The following is a 23,650-nucleotide window of genomic DNA, read 5'->3' as shown; positions in this document are numbered from 1 at the left end:
CAAAACACTAAAATGCAATAACCTATTAAACATTAAAAGCTTCCCTAAACAGGGCTGCCTTCAGATGTCTTCTTAAAGTTTGGTAGTTGTTCTTCTCTTTGACATCTGGTGGGAGGGCGTCCCACAGGGCGGGTGCCACTACCGAGAAGGCCCTCTGCCTGGTTCCCTGTAACTTGGCTTCTCGGAGTGAGGGAATCGCCAGAAGGCCCTCGGCGCTGGACCTCAGTATCCAGGCAGAACGATGGAGGTGGAGACGCTCCTTCAGGTATACTGGTACGACAACTCTCATCAGCCATTGCCAGTGATCCAGAATGATGGGAGTTGTAGTAAAGAAACATCTGGAGGACACCATGTTGGCTATCCGTGCTAGGTGTTTGCTGTTGACCGTTAGATCAGCTTTGTGCCGGCTCCAATATTTTAAAAAGTAAAAATAAATTAGCAAAGCCACTGTTTACAGATGGAATTGTGCATTTTCCAAGTTAAAGAAAGCGCCAGGGAAAACTTGCGTATCGGGCAAAATATCATGCCTACGGGGCAAATAAATAATGCTAATATCAAACTGATCGCCAAAGAATTGATGCTTTTGAATTATGGTATTGGAGGAGACTCTTGAGAGTCCCATGGACTGCAAGAAGATCAAACCTATCCATTCTTAAGGAAATCAGGCCTGAGTGCTCACTGGAAGGACACATCCTGAAGCTGAGGCTCCCATACTTTGGCCACCTCATGAGAAGAGAAGACTCCCTGGAAAAGACCCTGATGTTGGGAAAGATGGAGGGCATAAGGAGAAGGGGACGACAGAGGACAAGATGGTTGGACAGTGTTCTCGAAGCTACAAACATGAGTCTGACCAAACTGTGGGAGGCAGTGGAAGACAGAAGTGCCTGGCGTGCTCTGGTCCAGGGGGTCACGAAGAGTCGGACACGACTAAACAACAACAACAACAACATCAAACTAAGGGTGCTGATCACAGCCATTGTAAGTCTAGACACAGAGGTAACACTCAGCTGGCAATGGTATTTTATTTGTCCTCTTAAGTTATCAGTAGCTTAGTTAGTTATGAAGTCTATTAATCGGCCAAAAGTATGTGGCTGTGCCCCAAGCAGGTGTTTCACTGGCAGTGATGGCCCACATTTACTCCCCCCCCCCCAGACTGGAATGAGTGAAGTCTGGTTTTCATCTCCATCTATAGACAGTTATTTCTGAGTGTTCCAGCCAAGTGAGTAAATTAGCTACCTGGAAAACATTATTTTTAAAGACATCCTCCAGTCTAGCAAACGGATTCTATCCTCTTAATTACCATAATGTAGCATATTAATTGCATCATCTGGAAGGTGACTTTGTAAAAGATGGGTGTGGTTTTTTTTAAAAGACCCTTCTTTACAGTTTGCTTTTTTGTTTTTGTAATGTTAGTCTCTGTTTCTGTCCCAGCATGATGCTGGCACCAAAGCTATGTTTGAATGAAGCAGACATTCCTAATGTGTACTGCCAAAAATAATGGAAAGCTTGATACAATGGAATAGTACCTGAAATGCTTAAAAAGCCATAAAGTTTAACGTTGCACAGCTCAACTACCGGATGCCAACTACTGAATGCAGCTGTTGAGACAAACGTAAAGAATGTCGGGTTCTGCCTCCCCTTCTTTTAAAATAATTTGCAGCATACTGTAAACATCTGCCTTTAAGGCTCACTTGTTTATTATGTCAATAGCAATAGTTTGCCATGCAAGGTTTTTTTAAAAAAGGCTTCTAATCAACTGCAGGATAGCAAAGTCAATGCTAAATGCTTTCCATAAATAATTTGGCAAGAACAAATGCTAGATGGTGCCTAATTCCTTTAATGTGCTAAAGTAATACTGCTGAATAGGATTTGTGATTTTGACATATGGTTTGTTTGTTTTAATTTTTCAGCTGGAAAAGACGGCAAAAGTATAACTAGTACATTTCTCCATTGCTTTCATAGTCAGCCACCCCAGTCTAGAGATCTGTGTCACCTAGAAAAATACATTATTAATCAGTGCTTTTTTCTGGAGGTAGGGGGGGCGCAGGGGTACGCATACCCCTAAACATTTTGTGAATCTTTGTACTTTGGTTCATTTTCCATATTTATTTTTCCTGATTTGAACTATAAAATGGTGGTTTTTCTGGAGACAAAAGGAGAGCACCCCTAAACATTTTTTTAAAGAAAAAAAGCACTGTTATCAAATTATTATTATTATTATTATTATTATTATTATTATTATTATTATCCACCCTTCACCCTAATGTCCCAGATTAGGCTACAACAATTTAAAAACAATGTTAAAAACAGTTAAAAACAACTTACAATTACAGTGTTAAGGTGGGTCCCAAAAATACACATCTCAGGTGTCAGAAGTGAGGGTAAAGATATGTGCCTTCAGTCACAGTAGCTCAGTGATAGGAAATCTGCCCAGATTCAGTCCCCAGTATCTCCAGATAGGGCAGAGAGAAACATCTGCTTGAGCCCCTGGAGAGATTTTGCCAGTCAGGGTAGACAATTCTGATCAAGATAGACCAATGGTCTGATTCAGCATCTTCCTATGCTGCTAGTGGAGAGTGGCTATTAAGGTCTGTTTGCACAAGGGATCACCATATCACTTTGGCAGGGAAGAGATGACCTGCATATCATCTGTGGTGTGGTGTAGTGGTTAAGAGCGGTAGACTCGTAATCTGGTGAACCGGGTTTGCTTCCCCGCTGGGCTGTCACTCACCTCACATTCCAATCGCTGTATTTTGACTAATATAGCTGAGTCCCTTGTTAAACATGCCGTTCCCACTTTTGAGAGCCAGTGTGGTGTAGTGATTAAGAGCAGTGGACTCGCAATCTGGGGAACCGGGTTCGCTTCCCCGCTCCTCCACATGCAGCTGTTGGGTGACCTTGGGCTAGTCACACTTCTCTGAAGTCTCTCAGCCTCACTCACCTCACGGAGTGTTTGTTGTGGGGGAGGAAGGGAAAGGAGAATGTTAGCCGCTTTGAGACTCCTTCAGGTAGTGGTAAAGCGGAATATCAAATCCAAAAACTCTTCTGTTCCCTGCTAGTTTAAGAGCCAAATTAGACAGCAGGATTAGAATCTTCTACATTTAAAGAAAAAGTTATATTTTCCTAATACCAAGAGGATGCTGGTGTTCGTTCTTCGCTGCAGCTCATGGTCAGTGAAGAGAGAGCATAACCATGAGGCTGGGTTTGGATGGTGTTGGGTGTCAAACCTTGGCTGAGTTTACTATTGGGCAGGAGCAAAAAGAGTAAGCCTTTGTGGTGTGAAACAGAGTATTAGCTCCATATTTTGGTCCTCTATGTGGGGATGAAACAACCTGATGCATCAATGCCTTGCCTAGGCATCCAGTTCATGCTGGCCAGAGTAGTATCAACAGGTTGCAAAAAGATGGTACCAGCAAAGGGTCTGTTCTCATTCATTTGTTGTAGTAACTAATTTTAAAAAGTTATACAGTGAGAACTGTTTTTCAGGGACCTTCTTTCTTAGAAGGTGTTTGACACTTGGTACTAATGGAACTTGACTGTTCAGAACGAGCAAGCGTTCACAAGTATGAAAAGAAAGACTAAACATGCCAGCTCTCTAGAGTTCTCAAAAGCATTCCTGCAGGTTTTCCCATCATAGATATGGCCTTTAAAGGCTACATGAAGTTGGGCATAGCCTAAAGGTTTTGTTGGCACTCATTGGAATTACTACATTGTTCACATGTGGCTTCACCATTAACAGGTCATTTGATTATAGACGGTTCAGTGCAATAAACTATGAATGATGTCAAGTTGCAACTGTGGGCAGGAAATGGTAGGCAAAGGATGCAACTTTCAGGAGATTTGTATGAGCTTGTGTATTTTTTAAATGGTTTATCGTCATTTTATTTAGTAAGCATGTAAAATTATTAAATGCTGTCTGTCATCAAAAAGAAGAGGAGTTTGGATTTGATATCCGGCTTTATCACTACCCGAAGGAGTCTCAAAGCGGCTAACAACCTCCTTTCCCTTCCTCCCCCACAACAAACACTCTGAGGTGAGGCTGAGAAACTTCAGAGAAGTGTGATTAGCCCAAGGTCACCCAGCAGCTGCATGTGGAGGAGCAGAGAATCAAACCCGGTTCACCAGATTATGAGTCTACCGCTCTTAACCACTATACCACACTGGCTCTCAGTGTGCGCTGCTTGCAGGCTTACATTACATTCTCTTTCCAAGCTTCTAAAGGGTGTCCTACCATTATGTAACCCAACTAAGTATCTGGACCCACTTCAGTCTGGATTTGGGCCTTTATCAAAAGAGGGACAGAAGAAATGCAACACTGTTACTGTAAATTGATTTCTCATTGGCTTTTGATACCATTGACAGTGGTATTCTCCTGGACCAACTGCTCAGGGTGGGTATTAGAGGCAAACGCCTCAGTTTTACAGAACCCTTCACTATATATTTGGAAGAAGCCAAGGATTGGTGCCAAGTTCACATGCAGAACAAGCACTGTAAATCAGTGATACAAGAAAATATTCCTGTCCATTCAGATAAAATTGCCACACCTCCAACAGACAATGGTGATAGGTGATCATTCGAGTAACCCTGAGATTTTGGTTACAGATAGGTAGCCGTGTTGGTCTGCCATAGTCAAAATAAAAAAATTCCTTCCAGTAGCACCTTAAAGACCAACTAAGTTAGTTCTTGGTATGAGCTTTCGTGTGCATGCACACTTCTTCAGATACACTGAAACAGAAGGATCCTTCTATAGAAGGATCTGGCAACTTCTGTTTCAGTGTATCTGAAGAAGTGTGCATGCACACGAAAGCTCATACCTGAGATTTTGGTTTCAATTACTATTCATTATGCGGCGAACTATATATTTAAGGGGAGAGACAAACAATTGCTGGTTCACAAGCATGTACTAATGCCGACTGCATGGAATGTACTGGTAATGGCAGTATAAGTATACCATATTGGTCTCTCATATCTAAAATTATATCAAAAAGAGCTTCAGGAGGGATAATCAATCAAGAGCTCCAAACGGTAGAACAATGATTCCTGTCAGTCCTCAAAAGGGGATACTAAAATGTTCATAACTAAAGACTAATCCGCAATACAATCAAGTCTGAATTCTTAGATTTAGGTTGATTAGTCCCACTGAGCTTGGCTCATATCCAAGCCCTCCTGTTTATCCAGTTCATGGGTTGGGTTGAAAGGTTTGCAAATGGTATTCCTGTTCATATTTCATTACCAACAATGGACAGCAAGTGCTCCTCCTTCCCTCTTCCCTCCCTTGTTAGTCACGCCATTTGGCAATGTTGCTTGCTTAATTGCCTGTGTTTTCTATTACCATGCTTTCTCTTGAAAAGGTCTAATATGTGCTGAAGGAACTACGTGGCAAGGCGGATTCATGTGTTTTCCATTGTTGTGAAGAAAGTTGAGAATGAAAAATGCAATTTTGGTCGGTCACAAGCAAACAAAATGACCAAAAAAAAATCAACTCCTATCCTCCTGCAAAACGAAATTCTAATAAATCTTTACTCTCAAGTATTAAATTTGCAAATCTTTGCTGTATTCATAAAGGTGCCATTGTCATAGTTCCTATAATTATTATTACTGCTACTACTAGTCTGCTGTTCAATTAACTACATACAAGGCAGCTTATAAAGGAGTTCACAAATACAATTAATCTATGTGTGACGCAAAATAACAGTAAAAAAATTAATTGTAAGCATAAAGATTCCATTATCCCTCTCTTCCTAAGCAGACTATGTATGGTTCTTTCCTTATGGTTGAGGAAAATATGTTCAGAATGTATTGACCTTCACCATATTGTTCCTTCTTTTAAAGTGGAAAGTGGTTAAAGTACCAAACCAGTGGGAGATTTTGCCTTGTATTGCCTTTCCAGTTTCATCTGCTAGACGTGCTACAGCAATTACAGTGGTGCCCCGCAAGACGAATGCCTCGCAAGACGGAAAACTCGCTAGACGAAAGAGTTTTCCGTTTTGGAGGTGCTTCGTAAAACGAATCTCCTATGGGCTTGCTTCGCAAGACGAAAATGTCTTGAGAGTTCCTGCGGGGTTTTTTTTTTCCTCCCCCCTTTCTCTAAGCCGCTAAGCCTCTTATCAGCTGATCCGATAAGCTGATAAGCCTCTAAAAGCCGCTAATAGCGCTAATAGCGCTAATCCGCTAATCCGTCAATGGGCTTGCTTCGCAAGACAAAAAAAACGCTAGACGAAGAGAATCACAGAACGGATTCTTTTCGTCTTGCAAGGCACCACTGTACATTCCACAAATTTTACCATTTATTTGACAACTTGTGGTACAGCCACAGAGAAGGAACTTAAGAAGGCTTTTGGGGTGGGCACCAGTGTTAAATTTGCAGAACCTAAAATTGCAATGGCAAAGGGTGTGTGTGTGTGTGTGTGTGTGTGTGTGTGTGTGAGTGAGAGAGAGAGAGAGAGAGAGAGAGATTCTTTACGAGGGTTTTTAAAATATAGTGAATTAGTGACCAGTTTCACTGCAGAATTTAGAAATGCCAGTGAGTCTCCCCTCCCAGATCCAAATTACGGAGGAGTGGAATGATCTAGTGCTACGCTTAGTGCAAAATGAGAGAATACGCTCTTTCAAGTTGCAGCTCTGCTGAGAACAGTGAAGTGAAAGTAATCAATCATTTTTCCAGCTGACTAACCTTCCTGCCTTGCATAATTTGGCCCTGTCTCTTTCCATGTACCTTCTTGAAGCTCCACAGTAAAAGTGTTATCTTGAAGAATACTCTTAAGAAGCCTACTTTTGAGAACCAATGCATTTTTAATGGGGCATTAAAGTCAATTTCTTGGGCAACTTTTCTACTAATATAAATCAAGTGAGATTATTAGTTACCTTTTTGATAAGTCTATATAAAAAGACAGCCTTTGTCTCTAGTGTCTATGTAAATGCAGTTTATTATATGTTTTAATGAAGAAGGCTGTTGATGGAATGAAGTGTGGCTCCTCTGTTACACCACTGACCTTAGGCCAACATTTGCAATTTGAGATGAAAACTGCCCTGTGTTCTATAGAAAATGCAAATTTTCTGGACGTATTTACCTTGGACTGGAAGACCCTTTTCAAATCTCCACTCAGCCATGAAGCTCACTGGGTGGCCGCAGGAAAGGCAGTATAACCTACCTCACAAGCGATTGTGAGGATAAAATGGAATAATGCCAAGCACACCATTCTGAGCTCTTTGGAGCAAGATGCAAAATACAATAAATTCAACGCTGTTAACTTTTTGCAAGTGTTACCCAAACAAAGGTCTATCAGGCAACTGCCACTGTGACTGTGAAAACAATAACGTAAGGTACGCCCATGAATTGCTACAATTTGCCATTGTTAACTTAAAAGCAAATGATCTAAGGTGGAGAATATTTCATTCACATGATTACATTTTAGATAAGCAAACAGAACACAGCCCTTTTGCCAAGGAGAACTATAGCATATGGGAATAATAATTTATTATTTACACCCCACCCATCTGGCTGGGTTTTCCCAGCCACTCTGGGCGTCTTCCAACAAAATATTAAAATACAATAGTCCGCCAAACATTAAAAGCTTCCCTAAACAGGGATGCCTTCATATGTCTTCTAAAAGTTTGGTAGTTGTTTATCTCTTTGACATCTGACAGGAGGGCGTTCCACAGGGCAGGTGCCAATACCGAGAAGGCCCTCTGCCTGGCTCCCTGTAACCTCACTTCTCGCAGTGAGGGAACTGGCCACTCCCAGTCACCAGTCTAGCTGCTGCATTCTGGATTAGATGTCGTTTCTGGGTCACCTTCAAAGGTAGCCCCACGTAGAGCGCATTGCAGTAGTCCAAGCGGGAGATAACTAGAGCATGCCCAACTTTTGCGAGGCAGTCTGCGGGCCGATAGGGTCTCAGCCTGCGTAGATGGAGCTGATAGACAGCTGCCCTGGACACAGAATTAATCTGCGTTAACAGGCATGCTTGGTGGGAATACAGGAGAGGGCCTTCTTGTTGGCTGCTACCAGACTTTGGAACTTGTAATAGAATTAAAATAATTCACATAATTTTAATGCGTATCAGTGTTCAATGGCATTTTAATGGTTGGTTTTTCTGTGTTTTTTAAGCAGCCTTGAGTCCTGTCAAAGGCAGGATATAGAAGAAGAAGAAGACAACGACGACGAAGAAGAAGAATGGAACCACCTGAAAGCTGTAGTCTTTGATGGTCCCTAATCCCAGATGTCTGGAGGATGCTGTGGTTAGTCAGTGGCAAGGGAAAGCCATTCTTCATATTCACATATGTACTCCATTACTACTTGCCCCCAGTATACAAAACTGGGTTCTGGCTCAAATTAAACCCTGCGAGGGAGCAGAGAATAACCAGAATGCTTACTGCACTTGTCATCTTCTTTACAACAGGATCCTAAGCACAGTCACTTGTAGACAAGTCCCATTGATTGCAGTGGAATTTATGCTCTAGTAAATGTGATGTTTTTAAGCTTTCTATTTTGGAGCTGATGCAGAAAGAAAGCATCCCGAAGTCAAAAATGTTTTGGCTCCAGGACAAAGTATGAAGGCACATGATGTAGCTACTTTGCTGAGCCTAAAGAAGTCTGCATTTGGTCAGTGTATGGATGGGAGACTGCCTTGGGAATCCCATATATGCTGCCTTGAGTTCTGGAATTGGGGTGGGGGGAATCTATGAGATAAACATCATGAACAAAAAACAGGCTTGAAAGCCTGTAGCATTTTTCATCCACCCATTTAGATACTGTTCACACTTTGTGCAGTTCAAAATTATGTACAATGCATGCTATAAGTAATATAGCCTCCAGATCCAAAGACTGATGAAATTAAGAGAGATAATTCTATTTTATTTTAAAAATGTATTCCCTGGCTTGTGAATGGTGGGGTATTATTTTGTTCTTGTTTCTGAGGTTAAGACTTTGTTCCAGAAATGCATTCCTTTTTCTCCGTTATCTGCCTTATCTTCCTTTTTTATTTTTTGGGGTCAGAACTTACTGTGAATTATCAGTGGACTGTTCTTTTTTTTTTTGTTTGTTAATACTTGTTTTTAAGCCTATTTTTCATAAGACTGTTTCATTAGGACTTGTAACTGTGTGCACCTTAAGAAAACTTCATCGTGCTGTGAGCCACTTTGAAGAGCTGCATAACAAACGATGATGAGATTGACAACAAAACCAGCAAAATTATTTTTTAGTTTTAAAAACCTAGTGAGTACAGTCATGGCCTTTTTTTATTTGCTAATAGCCACCACTCTCCTGAAATCAGAGGCTGCTCTTTACCTCTTTCATTGGGCACTGTAAGATAATATTTTAGTTTTCTGTTATGTTGCTTTGACTGTATAATCTATATTTGACTACTAGGTCTACAGAATTACTGAATTCTTAGGATCACATGAGTCTTTCCTTTCCTCCCTCCAACATCTTTTTAAGGGATATGTGGGGTTTTTTTTAGCAGTAATAGGCACCCCATTAGCAGCAGAGGACATCTAGACTCTTTATGCTGATGCATAATGGCCTCAGCCCAGTATACTCAAAGGAGCATCTCTACCCCCATCGTTCAGCCCAGACACTGAGGTCCAGCTCTGAGGGCCTTCTGGCTGTTCCCTCACAGCAAGAAGTGAGGTTACAGGGAACCAGGCAGAGGGACTTCTCGGTAGTGGCACCCGCCTTGTGGAATGCCCTCCCACCAGATGTCAAGGAAAGAAACAACTATCTGACTTTTAGAAGGCATCTGAAGGCAGCCCTGTTTAGGGAAGTTTTTAATGTCTGATGTTTTATCGTGTTTTTAATATTTTGTTGGGAGCTGCCCAGAGGGGCTGGGGAGACAAAGCCAGATGGGTGGGGAATAAATTTAAAAAATATTAATTATTATTATTATAGCATTGCTAAGCAGCAGCGAAGGAAGGTTCATGACAGTTTTCTTTCAGCAGAAAGCTGATTCTAACTTCTATGAAGCGGTGCTCTACGCTGCATCCAAATACTAGTCCTACTCAGAGTAAGCCCACTGAAATGAATGGGTCTAAGTCATGTCTATTAATTTTAATAGGTCTGCAACCCATAGACTTTTAAATACTTCTCCATCATAAATCTGTCTTGGCTGCCAGCCACACGACCTCTTAGCTTTTTTTTTTTTAATAAGATATTTATTAAGATTTTCAAAAAATTACAAAAGAAAAAGAAAAAAAAAATACAAAATAAAAATAAAAATAGTTAAAAAACAGTTCAGTCTTTCCATCACATATTTTTCATTTGCTTATTTCCCGGACCTCCTCACACCTTCCTTTTCTGTATTCAAGTTCAAATTGTTAATTCAGCAAATCCCTCCCCTCTTCATTCATCTTAATCTTCAATTTTTAAATATTATAACATTAATTTTTTACCTATTAATAACCATTTTCTCATATTCCCTTATAGCATTACAGCAAAAGACCACTTAGTTTCTATCCAACATCATTCTAACATTCATTAATTTTACAGTGTTTCTGTAAATAATCTTTGAACTTTTTCCAATCTTCTTCCACCTTAGCTTTTAAAGCATAACTACTACCGCACAATCCAGCAAAGATCCAGCTGCATTTGTCACCAAATCTTGCTAGTTAAAAATATGGCTTAAACTTAAACTTCCTTTATGCTGCGAAGCCTTAGCTGTTGCTACCAAAGGGCCACCTCATCTTCATCATTAGCCACAGTTTATTCTTCACTTGGCCCCTTGGCACCTCCTCTAATTTTTCTCCTTGCATGATACTAGCTCAGGCACCCCCAAACTCCGTCCAGATGTTTTGGGACTACAATGCCCATCATCCCTGACCACTGTGGTCCTGTTAGCTAGGGATGATGGGACTTGTAGTCCCAAAACAGCTGGAGGGCAGAGTTTGGGGGTATCTGTACTAGCTCATCGATAATGTCCCACATTCCACAACATGGTGCAAGTCAGACCGGGTAAGCTGATTTGCAGTGTTAGAATTGTACACCAAAGTGCCACAGTCACAGAAGTAAAGGCTTTCTGCTTGGAAAACATGAAATATATTGAGTGTACAATTCGAAGGATCTTCGTTCCTAGCCTACATGTTTTTCTCCTTTCAATCTTGTATTAAAAAATAAATCTAAAATTCACTTGCAACGTAAAAGCAGCAACGACATCTGCATTAGCTCCACTGTGAAAAAATCAGACCCCTTCACTCTGTTGTATGTATGTTCCTATAAGGAACAAACTGAGCTTGCAGAGGAGATGGCTGGGAGAAGCACTGCTGCAGTATGCTGGCAGGCGGCCATCTAAAAAACTGTTTACGGCTGCGTATGTTGGAACAGCCTTTACCTTGCTCCAGACAATGGGCCAGGGCTGGCAAAGACTCAGCTAAAGATTTAGAGAACCCCAGCCAGCTCTCAGAACAGTCTGAATCACCTTTCCATTGACGTGAACGGGTTAAATCAGTTTAATCCAAGTATCGCTGAAGAACTCACTTAGGCTACAAGCAACTCTCCTTGTTTTTGGAGAGATTTAACAGGAGACAGGCCCAACAGGAGTTTCATTTCATTTTGCTTCTTCATATCACTGATCTTCTCGTCGTCCAATATTTAGAAGACAACCACAGTCTGTTGGTAATGGGCCATCAAATTGGATCCAGGATAGCAAATGGATGCTTCTGGGCGAATAATTTTGCACATAAGATACCTGCTGTCTGCATTGTGCCTCTGCCAGTCCTGGGGCTGATTGCTGATAGTCAAAACAATCTAATAGGATCAATATAAGTGGCATAAATACAATGATAATCATTTCAGAATTCTGAATTCGGTTCAGTACCTCTTTTGCAAGCCGTGCTCCCAACCCAACCCAACCCTCACCCCTTAGTGCTACGACGCCGGGGTAAGCTGCCATGCGAGAGTATCCTCAGATAATATTTCCTGAAGAAGACGTTGATGTTACTGTTGGGTAGGAATGGGAAAATAATTTGGTTCATTTCACATTTTAAGGAGAACCTACCTAATTCACACTGCCCCCAAACAATATGTGAACTGAAACACCTCTGAATTTTGCAATGCAAAATGTGTATATTAGGGAAAACATGCCTAAAACACATGTGTTAGTGAAAAACAACATACAAAAACGCATAAGGGAAATTTTCTTGCAAAATATGTATATTACACCAAGGTGAATATAAAAATGTGTGCATTCAGAGCACATTAAAATGGTGGAATATTTTTGTGAGAGCTTTTTAAAAATAAATCGCAAATTGACATAGAAGTGTAGCGAACTGAATGTAAGACTGGAAAACTGAGGGAAACAAAAATTAAGCAGAATTATATGTCCTTGCTGTTGGGAACCATATGTACTCAGGGTTGTGTTTTTTCAGCTGGAACTCAGTTCTGGCACCTCTCAGGTGGACGCCATTGCCATTGTAAGAAAACAAGGGAGAAATTCATGGTGAGCTCTGGCCAGGGCCGCCTTTAGCATATGCAGTGCAGGGGTGCAAAAAACTGCCCACGCCCCCAATTTTTTGGCTGGCCTGGGTCTTCAATCTCCGGACTCCAAATCTCGGCCCCGGACACTTGGCCTGGTGCCCCTGAGAGCCCGGTGCCCGGGTGCCCCACACCCCTAGTGCCTATGGGTAGGCCGGCCCTGGCTCCAGCACCCCTTTTTCTAGAAAAATAGCACTGTATATAATAGATTAATGACCATACACAAAAGTCTCCCTTGCCCTTACCAAACGCAACAGGAAGGACTTGGCTTTTAGGCCCATTCCTTGAGAGGATTTCTGAGTCCGTTCATGTACAGTGGTACCTCGGTTACAGACGCTTCAGGTTACAGACTCCGCTAACCCAGAAATAGCACCTCGGGTTAAGAGCTTTGCTTCAGGATGAGAACAGAAATCGTGCTCTGGCGGCGCAGCGGCGGCAGGAGGCCCCATTAGCTAAAGTGGTACCTCAGGTTAAGAATGATTTCTGGTTAAGAAATGAATCATAGAATCATAGAGTTGGAAGAGACCACAAGGGCCATCGAGTCCAACCCCCTGCCAAGTAGGAAACACCATCAGAGCACTCCTGACATATGGTTGTCAAGCCTCTGCTTAAAGACCTCCAAAGCAGGAGACTCCACCACACTCCTTGGCAGCAAATTCCACTGTCGAACAGCTCTTACTGTCAGGAAGTTCTTCCTAATGTTTAGGTGGAATCTTCTTTCTTGTAGTTTGGATCCATTGCTCCGTGTCCGCTTCTCTGGAGCAGCAGAAAACAACCTTTCTCCCTCCTCTATGTGACATCCTTTTATATATTTGAACATGGCTATCATATCACCCCTTAACCTCCTCTTCTCCAGGCTAAACATGCCCAGCTCCCTTAGCCGTTCCTCATAAGGCATCATTTCCAGGCCTTTGACCATTTTGGTTGCCCTCCTCTGGACACGTTCCAGTTTGTCCAGTTTGAATGAATTAAGTACTTAACCCGAGATACCACTGTAAACGGAAATACATGTTTTCTTGCTACTAACAAATTGAGACTAGTTCCTTGGACTAGTATTTGTTGTGTGCTTGAATTAAAGGCAAGGAGTATTATCTGGGAACATTATCTGAGGCGTGGACTGCTGAGGGAACAAAGAATCAAGCGCTTAAATATTTAGAGAGCTGATCCTGTGTCGCTAGACTAAATTGCTTCAACCTGGTATTACTCAAAACTGTTAGGTATAGATCCAATGCAGGTAGCAGGAACAGCCAATAAAATTTTCTTTACATATTAAAACTTTATGGCAAACCAGAATCTAGATGTCCTGGTGTGCTAAAAGCTGGCCCTGTCTAGAGTTCTTGGAACCTATAGCTGCTGGTGGAGTTTATGCTTTGCCGTTAGGAATTTCTGTTTCTTTCACTAACATAGTGAATATAATACAGTAGTTTGCTATGTTTATATTAAACTCTGGAACCGAACACACTTAGTATCAATAATTTGCATCATACAAACATTTCACTGGAGATAGGGTTTGTAAATAGTCACATTCTCTGTTTTGTCTGTGCTGCAACATAGCTGAGATGTTGGCAAGGTACCAACGTCGACTCAACACTTACATTTTTCTGGCTGAATAGATAGCTAAATCACCTACCACTGGGTAGATCAGGTTCCTGACCTTGTAAAGATTGCATCAGAAATGTTTAATTTGACATATGGTAGTAGGATGGGCACATTATTTAAAACTTTTTTGAGTCATCTATACCTTGACAAATTATTAATTATCTTGCACAACTGCTAATGCACTTAGCAAACAAAAAACACTACGATGTTAAACAAATGATTCAGAGGCAAAGAATGCTTTATAGACAGAACCACACATAAAAAGAGCTGTTCAAATATATATTCTTAACTTTGCCTCCAAATTGTCTTTGGCATACAGTCCACACAATTCTCTTCCAGGTAGTCGCACTCAGCAGATGCTAGTGTTAATCTCTTTGGGTAGTTCTTCAGAAAATATAGGTTTCAATTCTAAAAGTACAGAAGTGAAGCAGGAACAGTTCACAGAAATGTTCTGTCGACAGAGCAATCCTGTCAACCGCTGTTCCATTAAAGTTTACACTGGTGTAACTAGAAACATGCTATGCTCTCCCAGCAATAACATCAAAAGCACAACAGTAGCAGCCAAAAAGAGACTAGACACACTTTCACAGGATCCCTAGTGACACTGACATTACTAAACATTTAGCACTCCCCTCAACTAGCATGTTGAAAAAATGGGCTGTGTTGTTTGCCAATAGGACAAGATGAATGGAAGGTGCTCTCTCACCTATCCTCCGGCAACTGCTCAAAGCACTTTCATCTGGAAAATGTTCTGGTTTGCTCCCTATCATCTGCAGAACTGTGGGATAAATTTATTTATTGTCCCCATGGACACATCTTTGCCCAGTCATCCATTACAAAAACACCAGTGCTGCAAAATTAGGAAGCCTGTGTCTGGATTCTGAAAGCAATATTTTGAGGAGACGTGCACATGGTAAAGGGCGCATTAAAGTAATTCAAATATAGCAATTGGAGTCGCATGAGCCCCACATCTGGTAAAGAATAGATCTTAGAAACATGTGGCATGATAATGCAACTGTGTATATTTTATATCACTCTATACAAAATCTGTAAAAAGTGGAGTTCAGTCCGACAGTATATATTAATCACTTTCTCCATCCCCTTCCCCACATCTTAAATATGACAGATGGATATGGAGCCATGATTTAAGGGATGCACATGTACAGAGAAAACTCCTATCCCAAGCACACAGATTTTTGATTATTATTTTTTACTGAGTCTGTAGACCTTTCCAGGAAAGACAACTCAACCACCTTGAAAGACGTAACTCCTGAAAGTAACTCTGTTGTGGGGAAATCAGTGTTTCCCAACATTTAAACCACTAACTACAAATGATGGAAAACAGCAGTTTGCAGCTCAGCAAGTGGAAGAGTTTCACTACCGGTTATAACCACAACTGCATATCGATCCTGGAGCGAAGCTATTCTTCTCCCACCTCCAGCAGCAAGATTATCCTCTACCCATATAATTACCGGTATGTAAGAACGAGGATATTACTTGACCACCTCAAGCAAAATGGTAAGAGAAATTAATGTTTGGGGGAGGGGCCATCGCTCAGTGGTACACCATCCACATTGCATGCAGAAGGTTCCAGTTTCAATCCTGGCATCTTCGGGTAGCGCTGGGAAATAATCCTGCTGAAATCCTGGAGAATCACTGCCAGTCATTTCATACAATATAGAGTGGTCAACAAAAGAGGTTTAAAGACGCTCTCAAGGCAAATCTTTAAAAAATGTAGTACAGTGGTACCTTGGGTTACAGATGCTTTGGGTTACAGACTCCGCTAACCCGGAAGTAGTACCTCGGGTTAAGAACTTTTCTTCAGGATGAGAATAGAAATCACGCAGTGGTGGCGCCGCGGCAGCTGGATGCCACATTAGCTAAAGTGGTACCTCAGGTTAAGAACAGTTTCAGGTTAAAAACAGACCTCCAGAACAAATTAAGTTCTTAACCCGAGGTACCACCGTATAAACGCTGACAACTGGGAAACACTGGTCTGCAAGCTCTCCAACTGGAGAACATTCTTTACCAAAGGTGTCATGGACTTTGAAGATGCTCAAACTCAGGACTAAAGAGAGAAACGTGCTAAGAAGAAGGCATGTTTGGCAAACCCTCACCAAGATCAACTGCCACCCGGAAACCTATGTCCCCACTGTGGAAGGACGTGTGGATCCAGAATTGGCCTCCACAGTCACTTACAGACTCACTGTTAAAACCATGTATATGGAAGACAATCTTACTCGGCTACCAAAGAAGAAGAAGAAGAATATAGATGCAAACAGTAATGATTACTTCAGTACTGAGGTAATAAGGCAGCCATGCTCTGTGAAAGACAATGCCTACAAACACAACTCTATGGTTGTATAAAATGAAGTAAAATGTATTGTTACAAAAAGTTGGGGGCCTTCCCCTATCTCTGCTAAGTGGCAGCAAGAACCCATGGGGTTCCAGGCACTCGCCCAGGGTCTGTGTTCCTTTGGAGAACTGAAAAATGGCAGAGACTGTTACAACTTTAAGAGATACCGTTTATTCACCTACAGCTGCCATCTTTCGAAGAGCAAAAAAAGAGGACACTATGACGGCCATTCAAAGCAAATAAATGCAGTTTGCCTCAAATTTTGCCCCAGGAAAAGAGGACATGTCCTGGAAAAACATGACACCTATTTACACCTTCAGTGTGCATGGAGGGAATCCAGATCTTACAGCACGGTCATTTCAAGAGGGGCTCAAAAACTCTTTCCCTGCCACCTCAAACACATACCTAATCACCTTTGCAACATCTGTCTGCCCAGGTCAGAAGATTCCTCTCAGAGACCTTTTATCGTCTTAACACATTTGCTCTTTGCTAGGTCAGCCAAGCTGGTTTTCATGAGCCAGCCCCGAGATTCCTCATCTGGCACAGTTCTGCGACTTGTACTTTCATCCATACCCCAATTAATCAAAATCCTACCAGTTTTAATTTCAACCATGGTTGAAGAAATGTAAACTCTCCAGTCTTTCAATGTGTTTGCCTATTACATAGCCTCTCATGGATATCTTTGTTGGCCCATAACTGATTTTTTTCCCCTTCAGGAGAAGCCCACTTTGATAGGTGTGCAAAACAACCCACCTATGAATGTGTAAAAAATTTCAGTATCTTACTCCAGTAGACTGATTCTCACCATGTCTGTATTTGAGGGACTGCTTGTGCTCTCGGAACAGGGATGTTAGCATACAGCGGGAGTGTCCAAGCTTTTTTTCAAAGAGGGCCAGATTTGATGAAGTGAACATGTGTGAGGGCCGAACAAAGTTGCTGACCTTTTTATTGGATTGAAGTTGTTGAGCTTTTTAAGACTCTAGTTGTTGAGCTTTTGGGCCGGATTAAACCGTCAGGCGGACTGGATTAGGCCTGGCATTCAGCAATGCAGAGGTACTCAGGAGCCATCGTGTGACAGACTTTGGCTGTACCGCCCATCGTGCATTTGTGATTCGAGGACCCGTCCCCCGCTTGGGAATAATAAAGACACATGGACACAGTATATTAGGTTAATGGGCTAGAAAAGGCCACAACTTTTATTGATTACAGCATGTGAGAAGGTATTGGCTTAGGCATTGGACAACAGCAAATTTGACTCCACCCACTCGGAGAGGGGTGAGTCTGACGAGGGGTTAACCACCAGTAGGGGGAGCCTGTTGATGCAAATACAACTATAAGCTCTCCCCTGATGTCACCGGGGGTCATGCCATGGCCCCCAGCCACACAGGGCATTGGACAGGATCCACGACTGCCTGATTCCTTTAACGGAATACCTGTAAATGAAGGGATAGGCGATGGCCACACCTTGCCCTTCCATACGCCAACAACATATTCCAATGCCTAACTGCCAAATACCAAGAAAGTTGTGACGATTGCTACGATGTAGGCGAAAAAAACCAAGAGGCTGGTGCCAATTTGCCAATTGGAAAAAATTCCTATCAGGCCCCCTGGGCAACCAGGGCGACCAACCACGGGTCCATAGCAGGTCAAGCGAGCAGCTATGCACTAAAGGGAGTGGTGGGTGGGTGACTCGTGGAAATCAGCAGCACAATGGCGGGGAGAGCTGGCGCGGCCGCATTTGAGCGGCTAGACCACGCCCCTGCGGTGTAACCCGATTGGGTGCCCAACTGGGAGGCGTGGCACGCCAGTGATGATGTCAGGGCAGGGGGCAGAATGCCCCCTGTGTGACGCGGGAATCGGCTCCCGCTCACAATCCCTCCCCTCTGGAAGGAGAAGAGGCTTGCCTCACAAGCAAGCGAAGTCTCTCATGCAGTTAATCCAGTAGCATGGGCTCTCCTGACCATACAGCTGATGAGCGATAGGGCCAAAGCCTGCTTTCACTTGCCAACCCAATGCACAATCAAAACTGCACTTTAAGGCTCCCGATTGCGCATTGGTTGCTGCATCTCTGTGGGCAAGCGCTTGACATCGCAGATGACATTTTGTGCGGAGCAGGTGGGTGCGATTTGAAGAAAGCAGCCTCACCAGCTCGATTTGAACCTCTTGTAGGCCAAGTTTGATCCACAAACCAGAGTTTCCTCGTCCTTGCTATAGTAAAAGAGGCTGGAGTCAAACTTGCTATTGTCTTTAATGGCCTCATATGCTGCAGTGATGTGATAAAATAAATATTTCAACTTCTCTTTTTTTGAAAAAAAAAAGGGATTAACCTTTAGAGTCATAAGGGAAAGCATTAGAGCAGGACCCTAAATGTAGAGGAGATGGAGGGAAAGAACTCAAATGTATTATTGTTTTAAAACACACGAGCTCTAATCATGACTTTTCGTACAGTTTATGTTGGCAGTATGGGTGGCATTCAGCAAAACCATATGCTCATGATTAAGGAATTTTAGTGTTTGAGGATTTAGTAGCTCAACCAAATATTAAAAAGAACACATTGACTTTTCTGAACATGGGCAGATACACAATGATATCTTTTTTTTAAGCAAGCGGAGGAAAGAGATCTCCAGTTTTCAAGATTGTTGAAAATACCATAAAGCTGATATGCCTATTGCTGAACTTTTAATATAAACATATTTTTAAAAATATTTATCAATTCTTATTTACAATGGAATTTTCTAAAGTCCACAGAGTAATCATTTGTGTCAGTGAAGACCTTAACTAAACGCAGGAAGACACTAACTGGCTAGCGTTGGGTATACACTTGGGAAAAGTCATTCTTGATAATATAAAATATTCTGCCTTTTGATACGCTAAATAGAACCATCTATACTTCATGCTAAAGAATGAAAAATATGCTCTTATCAAGAACAGATGCGGAAAATAGATCCTTGTTTTGCATAAGACATAGTATCAGAGGTGACAACAGTTACTTACGCTAGACTTGAAATGCTTTTCCATTCTTTTAAACAGACACAAACAAAGCCCTTTTCTGTGTATATCAACACAATGCTATATTGATGCAGGAGTGACAAGACACGAGAATCACACATATCTTCAACTTCACTGTCAAACGGAGAAATACTCTTATGATGATAAATGAAAATAACACATGGAAAACAGCTGCCTTGACTGAGAACATTAATAACTATTCTTACGCTGCAAAATATGTTAACAGAGAACTGAAGAATTGACAAAACATGATAAAACTAGGTAGTATCTGTTTAGCTTTTTTCCTTTTTAAAAAAGGAAAAGAAATGTAAATTCAAAGACTGATTCTAAAAATGATGAAATGTGGCGGTTAATTCTAGAGTACCATTTCCAGATGTCCAGGAAGCAGAATATATCTTAAGACAATGCGGTCAACTCAACCAAAACATCTGCTTGAGCATTAGAGATAAAACACCCACATAAGTTAAAGGAACAGCATGTTGACTTGATGGGAAATAAATAATTTGCAAGTGTCTACATTAGTCATGTCTGAATGTGTAACTATTGCAGAATCCCATGAATGGACAAACTTATCAACAGCAAAATACTAGTCAAATGAGACATGCAATTGAGTCCCCAGTCAGTTCTGCACCAGAAGATGGCATAAAAATATACAAATGAATGAATGACTAAGTCAATGTCTGTTGGTAATGTGGATGCATTAACCAACTTCAACAGCTTAGAATTTGCTAAGCATTAAAGTATATTCACATGTGTTATCAAGCCTACTTCTGCAAAAGCTGATCTTCCTCATCCAATAAGAAAAATACTATTTCCAGACAGAAGCTGGCACAAAAAGTGGACTTTGCGACACATCTCTGTTTCTTTGTACCCCAAACCAGTCATTTCTGAAAGGGACGACTACACTGCCCTCTGCAGGTGAAGCAGGAGAAATCACCTGTCTGCTCACATGAGCACACATTATCCATGAAAGCTTTGCTCAGGCTATAAGATCTCTTTCCACTGAGTGAACAAGCAGGGTATTGTGAACTGGGAAAGCACATTCATAACAAAATGCAAAGATCCTATCTGCCCTGTCCTTTCAGCCTCAGTCCTCCCATATACAATTCTTAATGTGGGTTTTAAAGGAAAAGCTTCATCTGAACATTTTTAAATTAAGCATTTGAAACGTTTATACAAGAGACATGCTGATAGACAAATCTCTCTATATAAATGGGGAATACAAGCTACTATTGTGTCATATGCACCATAAGAAACCAAAGAAGTCTAGAGAATTTTGTCTACTTTTTAATCAGATTTGGGATGTTCTGACAATGGAGATTCTATATAATGTTCATTATTAATAGACATTGATAGACCTATCCTCCTTTTAATTAGTCTAATCCCCCTTTAAAACCATTGAACTGATGTGAGAAAATGAAACAATTATGGGATATGATCTACAATGAAGTGAAAAAGATGTTTAAATATACCTTCCCAAAAAAACCAGAAGCCTCTTTGCTAGGTCTGATAGGAGAAGAAATAGGAAAACCAGATCAGAGATTATTCATGTATGCCACAACTGCCACCAGAATTTTGGTAGCCCAAAAATGGAAAATACAGGAATTACCAACATTGGAGGAGTGGCAGACAAAAATGGTGGAATATGTGGAATTAGCAAAACTGACCTACAGGATTCGTAACCAAGACGAAACAAAGTTCAGAAGAGAGTGGAACAAATTTTTGGAGTATATAAGTAATAACTGTAGAAGTCTAAAGACTGTAGCAGGACTAAAATCTTATGATGTGGGTAGAATGTTATTAAGAAACTGTGGAAAGGAAAGTGTAATACGAAAACCTGCTGAAGGGAGGGAGGGAAGTCTGCGCTTGGCAGAGCGTTGAGATAGTAAGTGGGTATATGATTATGGAATTTTATTGTACAGTGGTGCCTCGCAAGATGAAATTAATTCGTTTCGTGAGTTTTTTTGTCTTGCGAAGCACGGTGTCGGAAAAGTTTTGGAAAAGCTTCAAAAATCACCAAAGTCTTCAAAAACCTAAAAAAAGGCTACCACACTGCGTGCTATGAGTTGCTCCTCGAAGTCAAGTCGCAACTGAATTAACAGTGTTAAGAAAAAGGAAACAAACTTGCAAGACGTTTCCGTCTTGCGAAGCAAGCCCATAGGGAAAATCGTCTTGCGAAGCAACTCAAAAACCCAAAAACCCTTTCGTTTTGCGAGTTTTCCGTCCTGTGAGGCATTCGTCTTGCGAGGTACCACTGTATTTATTTGTTTGGTTCATATCAAAGAAAAATCCATAAAAAAGCATTTGGGGGGAAAATAAAGCCATCGAACTAGCTTTGCCACATAGCAGAGCAACTTGGCCCCACAACCGTGGGTGTCTGGGCTGCGGGTGCCATGTAGCCTGCACCTAAATTTGTGGGTGGCCGGCCCCTTAATAGGGAATTTTGTGGGTGCTCGGGCACCCAGGGCTCCAGGGAGTTGCCACCTATGTAGGAGGGCAAAATCACTTGCTTCAGGTATGCCCATGGAGGCAAATAAAAGAAGGCAGGAAGCCATGTCTGAATTGCGCAACAACACTTTTAATGCCTTGCACCAGCACTGCTATTGGACACCACCACATTTTGTGTGTTTTGTGAAAACCTGTTTTCTTTTGTCTGCTCTGGATCTACTGATGGGACCAAGGGTACCTCTGTAACGCCCCCATTTTATGGAAGGGATTCAAGCACCTACTGGTTTCGCAAGGTTAAAGTGGATTAAAGACCTCTGCTGCCACAGTGAAACAAAATTGCTTCTAAAAAAAGTATTGGACTTTTTGCGGCTTGGAAATGGATGAGATGAACAAATGACCAATGGGAAGAAGTATAAACATCCCTCAAGTAAATCAGGATGAATGCTCATTGTCATTTAACCACCCCGTGGATATACAGGCTGGATCTACACTGACCTCTTTAACGTTATTAGAACGATATTAGATGTGTCATTTTAAAACGTCATAGGAAATACTTAAATGTTTTTTTACCTTGTTTTTCCCCCCTGTCAAAATGCTGTCTCCTTGTAGTTGGTTGCTGGCTGCTCTGCAGAGCCCTCTGGTTAATGCATTAACACATTTAATAGCACATTATTAATGTTAAAAGTAGGACGTCATGTGCCCATATATATTATCAAAACCATTCCTTAACCCTTCCTTAACGTTAAAAACCATGAGTGTAGGTCCACCCACAATATGAATACATAGATTATTTGGAGGGGGCCCTAAAAAACTTTCCCCTCTCCATGCACAATTTTATAAATTTCTTTCGTCTCTTCTCCCCCACCCAGCTGCACACATTGGGAATGAGCTCCATTAAACATAGTAAGCCTTACTTCTGAGTAAGCCAAGGCACAGGATTATATTGTAGATGTCTTTTTAAAAAATGTGTTTTCAACTTAACCCATATTCCCCACCGTATGGCTTTGTGGTAGACAGTATGATCTTATTTAAAAAATAAGTCTCTCTTTTAAGGTTCTTACCTTAACCTCAGAAAACAAAATGTGTTCTTTATAAGAGAGACAATCGAAGAATAAAAAAAGAATCATGATTGTACAAGAAATGCAAATATCTCCTTTGTTTTACTTCTTCCAATGGGGAGGAGAGATGTAAAATAAAGTTGCAGTGTAAGCAGATAGTTCCCAGCCTTTCAACCACAAATAATGTTAAGGTGTTTCTGTTGAAATCTGGATTGCACATTAGCCTAAATATTCTGTCTCACTAATGGCCTCCCAGTGATCAAGCTTCACAGATAGTCTGGGAAGATGGTGAAAATTTACTCTTGGATAGGTTCGCAAATCTTATCTAGGCTTGTGCGACCTTGAATGCAAAAAAGACACATCATCCTGTAACATTAAATCAACCTTTCTCAAAGCGTTTGCATCTAACAAATCTACCGTGAATCATTTAGAATGGAAAAAGATTAATACTGCTTTAATTTTTTCTAGCAAGCAGACGGAAACGTTAATCAGCACTTATCTGAGTTAAAGGTGCCAGCATGACTTATCAGAAAGGCAAAGTATAAAACATAAAGCAACATTAATTCAATGTCTGAAGGCAGTCCAAGGTTATGCTGCAAAAGTAATGAATTTTAAGTATTTCTCTGGAAGTCTGGCTTAGGCCTTCAAGAGAAATTTCATGAACAATTCTTGAAAAATAAGGCTACCAGTGGCTATGAGTCATAATGGTTATCTAGC

This window comes from Podarcis liolepis (genome assembly GCF_965112155.1).
Source record: "Podarcis liolepis genome assembly, chromosome: 11".
NCBI lineage: Eukaryota > Metazoa > Chordata > Lepidosauria > Squamata > Lacertidae > Podarcis > Podarcis liolepis.
This window is presented reverse-complemented; position numbering follows the sequence as displayed.